The sequence below is a fragment of the Apium graveolens genome, chromosome 8, assembly GCF_009905375.1.
Source record: "Apium graveolens cultivar Ventura chromosome 8, ASM990537v1, whole genome shotgun sequence".
Taxonomy (NCBI): domain Eukaryota; kingdom Viridiplantae; phylum Streptophyta; class Magnoliopsida; order Apiales; family Apiaceae; genus Apium; species Apium graveolens.
Genome location: NC_133654.1, coordinates 264,839,660 through 264,850,528, shown reverse-complemented (window position 1 = coordinate 264,850,528; position 10,869 = coordinate 264,839,660).

The window sequence follows — 10,869 nt, the reverse complement described above, 5'->3', positions numbered from 1 at the left end:
AAAGTTGGAACCGTTAAAATTCCACTTTTCGATAAAGAAAATTATGTGATGTGGAAGAAGAAGATGCTACTGTTTTTACAGGTTGCTAATCCCAAATATTTGCAAGTGTTGAAGAAGGGTCCAAAAATTCCTATGGTTATTGAACCAGAGGTAATAGAGAATGATGTGGTGATCACCAAAGCGAGAACTTATGTGAAGGATCCTGAGGACTTCTCTCCTGCTGAAATAGAAGAAGCTTCCCTGGATGCTAGCCTTCAATTAATCTTAGTAGATTCCCTTAATCCCCTAATGAACAGACATGTGATGAATTGTAAAGATTCTAAACATATCTGGGAAACTATTGAGATTATTAATGAAGGCACAGAGGAAGTTAGGGAGAACAAACTAGAAATCCTAACCTCTGAGTATGAATACTTTAAATCTAATCCAGGAGAAGGAATCACTGAAGTGTTTGAGAGGTACAATGCATTGATCAACAACCTGAACATTAATGGTAAATACTATTCCATCAGGGAGGTCAATAAAAAGTTCCTTTTAACACTGCCAACTCATCTCGAACATAGAATCACTGCCATAAGAGAAGCAAGAGATCTGAGTGAGATTTCTTTGGAAAGGCTATATGGTGTGTTAAAGACTTATGAGTTGGAGCAGATTCAGCAGAAGGAAGTTTACGGAAAAGGAAGAGTGGTCAGCACGTCTACTGCTCTGGTAGCTGATGAACAACAACAACAACAACCACTATATCAACAACAATCTCAACAGTCAGATAGAATGGTACAGTCTTCCAAGGTTGAAGATAATGTGATAGTAGCAGAATTTGATTCACCTACTACAAATCAATCAGGAGATGATTATTATTCCTTGGAAGAACTGGAGCAATTGGAGGATGAGTCAATGGCCCTAATTGTCAAGAGATTCTCAAATGTCAGATTCAAAAGGAATCCCAAGTTCAAGTACAAGTCCAACTACAACAGATTCCAGAAAGGTGGATCTTCATCCTCTAACACCAGCAGTGGTGGGTATAAAACAGGGATGGTTGATCGAAGCACCATTCGATGCTTCAACTGTAATGAGTTGGGACACTTTGCCACAGAATGCAGGAAGCCAAAACAAGCAAGGAAGAACTCTTACGATTCTAATCAGAAGAGTAAATCTGAAAGGGCGTACCTGGCAAAGGGAAGAAGCTGGGATGATACTGACAGTGAAGATGAAGAAGTTGGGAATCTTGCTCTCATGGCTAGTGATGCAAGCACCTCATCGTCAAGAAAAGAGGGCATTAAACAGGTACAACCGGTAGTGTGGATTCTTGACAGTGGATCGTCAAGACATATGACCGGAGATAGAGCCCTGCTATCAAATGTGGTTGAGAAAGCTGGCCCAGTGGTTACCTTTGGAGATAACAGCAAAGGTTTAACGGAGGGATATGGCTGTTTGCAAGCTGGAAATGTTATCATTGAAAATGTATATCTTGTGCAAGGACTTGAACACAATCTGCTTAGCATTAGTCAGTTCTGTGACAACGGCTACAATGTTTTATTCGACAAGCTGAAGTGTCAGATTCTGTACAAGAAAAGTGAAAAACCCTCCTTAATGGGAATACGGAAAGGAAATCTGTTCGTAGCTGACATGAACTCTGGAAGCAATCTTGAAGTCAATTGTTTCTATGCAAAAGCATCGTCAAATGAGAGTTGGCTATGGCACAAGAGACTTTCCCATCTCAATTTCAAGACAATGAATTCTCTTGTCAAAAGAGAATTGGTAAGAGGTCTGCCTCAGCTGGAATTCTCTCCAGCAGGACTATGTGAGGCTTGCCAGAAAGGAAAGTCAAAGAAAGCAAGTCACAAAGGCACTGACACATCTTCCATAACTGGTGTTCTGCAATTATTGCACATGGATTTATTTGGTCCAGTTAATATCCTTTCTATGTCAAAGAAGTGTTACTGTCTTGTGATAGTTGATGACTATTCCAAGTATACGTGGGTTTTATTTCTTCACTCTAAGGATGAAACACCACAAGTTGTGATTGATCATATCAAGATGATTGAGTTAGATTCTAACGTCCCTGTTAGAGCAATAAGGTCAGATAATGGAACAGAATTCAAGAATGCACTTCTAAATGGATTCTGTACAGACAAAGGGATTACCAGACAATTTTCAGCTCCTAGAACCCCTCAGCAAAATGGAGTGGTAGAAAGGAAGAATCGTACATTGATTGAAGCTGCAAGAACGATGTTAAATGAATCAGGTCTTCCAATGTACTTTTGGGCTGAAGCTGTCAATACTGCATGTTATACTCAGAATCGAACTCTAATCAACAAAGACTTCATGAAAACTCCTTATGAGATTTTGAATGAAAAGAAACCTTCTATCAAATACTTTCATGTATTTGGTGCCAGATGCTTCGTGCTCAAGGATGGAGATGATCGTCGTGGTAAGTTCGAGGCAAAGGCATATGAGGGTATTTTTGTTGGATATGGAAGAAGATCATATAGAGTGTATATCATTGATCAACACAAAGTAAATGAAAGTGTCAATGTTACATTTGATGACACTAAACTCCCTAGTATCCAAACTGAAGATCCTTCTGAGAAACTGAAGTTTGATGATACGTCAGATTCAGAGTCAGAACATGGTCAAGAACCTGAGGTTGTTGCTGTTGAAGAACCTGTTAATCCTGATAATACTCAAGGTAATAGTGATGAAAACTCTGGAAACAATGGAGATACCACTGCTACTGACGGAGAATCTTCAAGTCAACATGGCAACAACTCAGGGGGAGATGCTGAAGGATCATCTAGTAGGACACAACATCACAATGAATTTCAAGGCGAATCATCAAGATCAAATCTTCCAAGACAGACTGTCTGGAATAAAGCTCACCCTTTTGAGTTGATTATTGGTGATCCAGATGTTGGAGTCAGAACTAGACGTGCTACTCAAAATGAGTGTCTGTTCTCAGGATTTCTTTCTGAGATGGAACCTAAGAAAATTGAAGAAGCACTAACTGATCCAGATTGGGTGATTGCTATGCAAGATGAACTCAATCAGTTTGAAAGTCAACAAGTCTGGAAACTGGTACCTAGACCTGTACACAAGAAAGCTGTTGGTACAAGGTGGGTATTCAGGAATAAACTAGATGAAGATGGTGTGGTTACAAGAAACAAGGCAAGACTGGTAGCTAAAGGGTATTCTCAAGCTGAAGGTATTGATTATGATGAAACCTATGCTCCAGTGGCTAGACTTGAGGCCATCAGGATATTTCTGGCATTCGCAGCATTTTCAAACTTTAAAGTTTATCAAATGGATGTCAAGAGCGCCTTTCTGAATGGAAAGCTGGATGAAGAGGTATATGTAGAGCAACCTCCTGGTTTTGAAGATCCAGATCATATGGATTTTGTCTTCTTTCTTTTCAAGGCTATCTATGGGCTAAAACAGTCACCAAGAAAATGGTATGACACTCTCTCTGAATTTCTTATTGAAAATAGCTTTATTAGAGGTGTCATAGACAAAACTCTCTTTTCTAAAAAACATAAGAATGATACTATATTAGTCCAAGTCTATGTGGATGATATAATATTTGGGTCTACTAATGATAATCTCTGTAAGAGATTTGCTAAGTTAATGCACAGCAAGTTTGAAATGAGCATGATGGGAGAGCTGAAGTTCTTTCTTGGATTACAAGTAAATCAAAGGTTAGATGGAACATTTATTTGTCAATCCAAGTATCTCAAGGAACTCCTCAAAAAATACAATCTAGAGGATTCTGCATCAGCAAGGACTCCATCAACTACAGCTGTCAAGCTTGGACCATGTGAAAACTCCATTAAGGTAGATGTCACAAGCTACAGAGGTATGATTGGCTCGTTACTCTATCTTACTGCAAGTAGACCAGATATTATGTATGCTACATGCCTATGTGCAAGGTTCCAAGCGGATCCTAGAGATATTCATCTCGTTGCTGTTAAACGAATCTTAAGATATCTTAAGGGAACACCAAATCTAGGTATTTGGTACCCTAAAGAATCTGGTTTTAACCTTGTCGGATATACAGATTCAGATTATGCAGGAAGTGTTGTTGATAGGAAAAGCACCTCAGGAAGTTGTCAATTCTTAGGAAGCAGGCTAGTCTCATGGTACAGCAAGAAACAGCAAACAGTTTCCAACTCAACGGCCGAGGCTGAATATATTGCTGCTGGAAGCTGCTGTGCTCAGATCTTGTGGATTAGGAACCAACTACGAGACTATGGCTCTGTATTGAACAAGATTCCTATTTTATGTGACAACACAAGTGCAATAGCCATCACCAACAACCCTGTGCAGCACTCGAGGACAAAGCACATTGACATCAGGTATCATTTTATTAGAGAGCACGTCATGAATGGTACTGTTGAACTATTTTTTGTTCCAACAGAAGAACAAATAGCAGATATTTTCACTAAACCACTTGACGAATCCACATTTACCAGATTAGTTGGTAAATTGGGCATGTTAAATAGTTTTTGTGATTAATTTAATTAATATCTGGAATCTGTTCTTGAATGAATTTACAAATGAATTTTTCATAAATGAAAAATTCATTTGCAAATTTATTTTATCATTTTATCATATTTCTTGCTTATTTCTATGTAATATATATTATCTTATCTATGTTATTTACTCTACTTGTTAATTTAAAATATCTCAGAATATTTTATTTCCTCTAAAAATATTTTTCTATGAATTTTATTTGCTAAAATTCAACAGAAATCTATTTTTGGAATAAAAATAATTAATTCTGAAATATTGTCTTTATTTTCTGTAAAAATTTTAAGTATTTATTTCAGTTTTACTATTTTGTAATAAAGTTTCAGTACATTAATAGTTGTCTGTACATATTCATTTTGTTTTTCTACTGCAAAGACAATCGGCAAGACAATTAAAATTGTCTTGCTGAAAATCATTTCAGTAAACATGTAAATATAAATCTGTTAATGCTTATTTTATCTTATTCTAGAAAGACAATCGGCAAGACAATTGAAATTGTCTTGCTGAAAGTCATTTTAGTAATATTGATTGCTTATTTTAATATCAGATTAATTTTATAACTGGCAAGACAATCGGTAGGACTATTGATTGTCATGCCAGTAATAAAATTAATATCAGAATTATATTGTTTTATTTTGTACTGGTATGACAATCGGTATGACTATCAGATTGTCATACCAGTTGTTTATTTTTATTTGTTTCTTTTCCTTCTTTTGCCTGGTATGACAATCGGTATGACAATCCCGGATTGTCATACCAGCTGTTATATAAGGCTTTTGCTGTGTTGTGTTAAATCATTTTCAACATAACAGTTCATTTTCAAGAATTTTGAACAGTTTTTCACTCTCTTTTTTCTCTCTTCTCTCTCCTCGAACAAGAACCAAACCAAAAACCTGCTATTTCCTTGCTCGAGTTTTTACTCAGCACACTAAATCATCACTTTGTGATATATACATACAAGTATATACATAAAGAGGTGCTGCTGAAATTTTCTTAAAAATAAAAGTTATTATAAAAAACGCAAAAAAAAAAATCAAATTAAAATCAGTTTGCCCCTTCAAATTCCATTTTAATTTTAATTTCTTATTTGTGTCTTTTGGTGTGTCAAAACTGTGTTAGTGATTTAAGAATTTTAACGAGATACATTTCTGTCTAAATTTTTCGATTATAATTAATTTAATTCGAATTATTAAATTAATTTAATTAATTCGAATTTTCTTAATATTATTCTTAAAATTCTGAAAAGCTTGTGTCTTATTATTATTTTATAAAAAATGGCTCTCCATTTCCAAATTGTCGCGCATAATCAAATTGGTTATTTCAATCCGGAAAAATGTGATGTGGAAAAATTTAAGCCTTGGATTAGATTTTTAAATGATCATTCGATTGTTAGCTCTGCTATTAAATCAAATGTGATTTTAAACGTCGATCTACTTAGACTGATTTGCACAACTTCTACTGTGGCCGATGATTCAAAATCTTTTTCATTCACCATCGCAAACACACAGTATGTAGTTGATGAAACAGTCGTCAATCGTGCGTTAAATTTTCCACTAGACAATTTCTGTAATTTACCCTCTGAAAATGATATCACAAATTTTTTCAATGCCATTCACTATCAGGGGGTGATCAATTTAACCAAACTTTCTAAATCAAATTTGGTGTCTGAATGGGATATATTCTTCGATACACTTTCCAAAGTGTTTGCCAACTGCACAAAATCTAATTTTCATAACATTACTTCCACCCTGCAGTATATTGGTCTTGCGGTTGTTTTCAATCAAAGGATCAATTTTGGCAAACTACTTTTTCCCATTCTCTTGAGACGTCTAACTTCTGCTTTACGTGATCATTCTACAAATCGTAGGGTATCATGTTACTATGCTCGTTTTCTTATGCTCATAGCAGATCATCTACTCACCCCTGAACACAAAGCACTTTTTGCTAACTCTGCTGTAACCGAACCCCCACCAGTTAGCAAAAAGATTTACACTCGCCAAGACACAACCTTCAAATTTATGCAAGTACCAGTACTTGTATCTGCTTTCATGGCCAATTATATTCCCTTGCCTATTTTTAATCTTCCCGGCCATGAACAGCAACCTCAACCTCCAGTGGTTCAAGCCACCCAGGCTCTTCCATTACAGGTAGTAACTCCTCACTCTCACTCTCACTCTCTTCCTACTTCTGTTAACAGACCCTCAGTGGTTGATAGGGCTGACCATGAAGTTGTAGAACCACAGCTTCAATCCCAGGTCATAGAGCCAAACACAGAGTCTCATTCTATCTCACCCTCTCCCCCACTGTCTAAAATGTTACCCAGAAGATTACTAGGAACTAGTACAATGTCAAATATGAGTGAACCCTCAGCTCTGCCTCCTCCTAAGAAAAGAAAAACCTATTCTGAGGCATCTGAAAGCCCATCCTTGTCCTCCCAACAGGACATGGACTTTGAAATGGCCAATGAACAGTTTCTAGAGGCATTCTCTCAACAGGATGCATCTATTGAAATTCGCCATCGGGCCATGGCATCTTGTACTGAGTCAAGCACAATTCCATTACTCACAATGGAACCATACACTTCCCCAGATAATACTCAGGACACCCAGCGAGGAGTGCACGTAGAGTCGGTTACAGTGCCTGCCATAGTTATGGCAGAAGAGCAGTCACATGCTTCAGAGGGAAAATCTGACTCTCCGCCATCTTTAATAGAGTCATTTTCTCCCCTCCCAGATCCAACAACTCTGGTTCCCTTATGGGATTCTCCACTCGCAGATTTATCTGGAGAAAGTGGAGGGCAACTCGGTCAATCTATCCCTGAAGCAATTCAGACATCTATTCCAAAAGATTTGATAGCATTGACTGAGGATCGGGACTCGCGAATTCCCATTGCACCACCACTGACCTCTCTTGAAGAGGCTAGGGTGATTTTTAATGCAGGTACCCAAGGACAGCAATTGGAAGACTCCTCACGAGCAATCATATTGAGAGAAACACATGCACGTGAGATGAGTGAACCAAATACGAGTGAACTTCAGGTGAGAGCACACACAGACACTGATACTGTCAACCTGTTAGCTCAGATTGCTGCCCTGAAAGAAGAACTTGCTAAAAGTCAAGCTGAAGCTCAAGCATTCAAAGCACAAGTGGTTGAACGGTCTTCTTCTTCCACCTCTGTCGACAATCAGCTTGCAATCATAAGGAATGACATCTCAGATTTAAAGACTACTGTAATACCAAAGCTCAATTCTATTCAGGACACTCCAAATTTATCAGCTGATGACATATCCAACTTCTGCTCCCTACATACAAGAATGACTTCTCTTGAAGACCTCGTTAAGATGAATCATTCACTGGACAACTCAAGATTTCTAAAGATAGAGACGGGCATGGAACATCTAAATGAAGGCATGAAACACTTATATTACATGATCAAGAATTCTCATTGCCCTAATGAAGAACAAAGAGCTTATTTTGAAGGACCGTCTGGTGGAGGATCAGGCTCTGGAAGTGGTGGAGGTTTCAAAGGAAAGTCAGTAGAGGATCCCTCAACTAAGGGGGAGAAGAAAGGGAGTAGTTCCAAAGGGAAAGAAAAAGATACTTCTGCTGGAGATAAAGGAAAGGCTGATGATGCCTACTACAGTGGAGAACAGGATGACTTCGATATTTTTGACATTCCCACTGAACCAGTTCAGGAAGATAAAGATGGGTTATTTGAAGCTGAAGAAGAAAGTGATTTTGAAGATTGGGAAGAAGAAGATACAGTGGATCCTAGGTTTGAGAAAGAATTTCAGAAAGAGCAGTCAGAGATGCAAAGAAAAGAAGCTGAACTCAAGAAGGTCTCACAGATCATTGATAGGAGAAAAGATATACAAAGAACAGAAACTCTTCAAAAGCAACGTCTTCATGACATTAAAGCTCAAGAAAGGAGAAGAGATGTCAGACTGAAGATTGGTGGAAAGTGGGATGAAGCTAGGAGAGTACTCGATATGCCTCAGCTATGCACTAACAATGATAGGCAGTTCTTACATCTTCTTGACAAGCTGGAAATCTCAAATCCTAACAATGACATGTACATGAATGCTATCAAGACTGAAGTCTCAAGGATCACAGCTGCTTTTGATAGATCCCTAAATGAGATGAGCATTTTTGTATATTGTCAGAGTGAAGGATCATTCAAAGTGTCACTTCATCTATTTGAGAATCGTTCGTTGTCAGAGATTTGGGTTCTTTTAAAAAAAGTGAAAAGAAGCTCAGAGTTGAATGAAGTTCTTCGGGAAAGGCTTAAAGAGTTTGCCAGCAGGGCTAGTCCTCAAGTGGTCAACAATCCTCATCAGGTGAGATTCTTTAAGTCTGATTGTCTTCAAATCTGTCAGCTAGATGTACAATCTCTTAAATACTACTCAGCTAAGCATCTGGTCTGGATGGAACATCATTTGAGAACTGCTGGATATTCATCCATGTTGAAGACTCAAGCTGCTGACTTGATTCAAGCTTATTGTGAGAAGAATGTTAAAAGGTACAATCAACTCAAGAATAAGTTGAAGACAGTTGGAGTTCAACCAGTCAGACCTGCAAGCTTCACTTCAGAAAAAGATCGTATCTTTGACAAGGAATCGCTTCAAGATTTAGAAGAAGGTGAAGTCAGAAGAGAAGACAACTAAAGTCAATTAGCTCAAAACTCAATGTAATATGATTAGAGCGTTATGAATCAAGATAGTCTAATGTAGTTATATGTTCAGGCTAGAGGAACATCTATCTTGTATTCACTTGTAAATTTCATTTGGAATCTGGAAAATGTTAAATATAATCCAGAACTTTTCTGCTATTTACTTTACATTACTGTTTATATCTTTTTCTTATTTGTTAGTTGAGTTATCCTCTAGGTATTTGTTGTTATTGTCTAACAAGCAAATAGGGGGAGATTGAAAGGCATATGTCATAGCCTACTCGTTTATTCGAGTATTTAACTCAACTCAAATAAGAATGTAATAAGTAAATAGTGGATCAAGCATCAGAGAGATCTCACAAAGTAACATCTGTCAAAGAATAAAGAAACATTGTTCATCTGCAGACTTGAAGATTCACTGGAAGAAGTTCAAGAATTTGATCATGCCTCAGTGATATAAATCAAGATCGTGGATTTAATCAAGTGACAGAGATCTCGTCAAGGTATCATTTATTACAAGGATTCAATCAGAACAACAAAGTCAAGACATGAAGAAACGTCACGAAAGTTAGTCACTCATGAACCAGACAGTACATCGAGTGTCAGCATTGAAGTGACGGAATTGATTCATAAGTCTCAGAGACTTTCAGAAGATTGTCAGAAGAATGGATGCTGCTCAGGGATAGTATTAATTCACTATTAATTAATTAAGTCATATAATTTAATTAAGAGAATAAATTAAATCTGCAAGGATTAATTTATTGATTAATTGAATTAAATTGATTAATTAATTTAGAATTAATAATGAGGATTTTCAGAATGTTAATTGATTAAAATCTGTGATAATTCTAAAAAGACAACTGATTGTACTAGTATGACAATCGGTATGACAATTGATAGTCATACCGAATGTCTTGCTAATTCAGTTGATTGTAATGATAGAATTTTCAATTAGATTAAAATCAATTATGTATTCAGAAAAACAATTTCAATTGTACTACTATGACAATCGGTATGACAATCAATAGTCATACCGAAAGTCTTGCTAGTTCATTTTAATTGTCTTCCTAGCTCTAATAGATTGTCTCACCGAAAGTCTTTCAAGCTCAAATAGATTGTCACACCAGTTCAACAACTTCGGCTGTGATTGTTTAAAAGAAAGCAGAAGACAATATCAACAAAACAACTCAGCACATACAGAACAAGAAAACACAGCAGAAAATAAAAGAAAATATTTCATCATTCATCTGCTTATTCAAGATCAAATATTCTAGTTTGTTAATGTTAAATCCAAACCACTAGAATTACTTATCTTGTTCTTGTATATCAATCTAGCGGATTAAAATCCCTAGAACTTAATCTCAAATCGCTTTTAGCATTTGATCTTTTAATTACAAAAATAGAAAAAGTTCATGTCGAATTTATTCTAAATTTGTAATAATTGATTTGAGATTAAACCCTTGTAATCGATACCGTAGTTGTAACACCTTTCAAGTTTAATAAAAGTTTTATTTAACTTGAATTTTGTTTCACAATTTTATTCCGCATTTTATTCGACGAAACGGTATTGTTTGCATTCAACCCCCCTTCTACAAACAAATTGGGACCTAACAGGGTGCTTTCTTTAAAAACGGTTTTTAGACAAAGAGCACTTTTAAGAAAAGTTACTTTTAAAT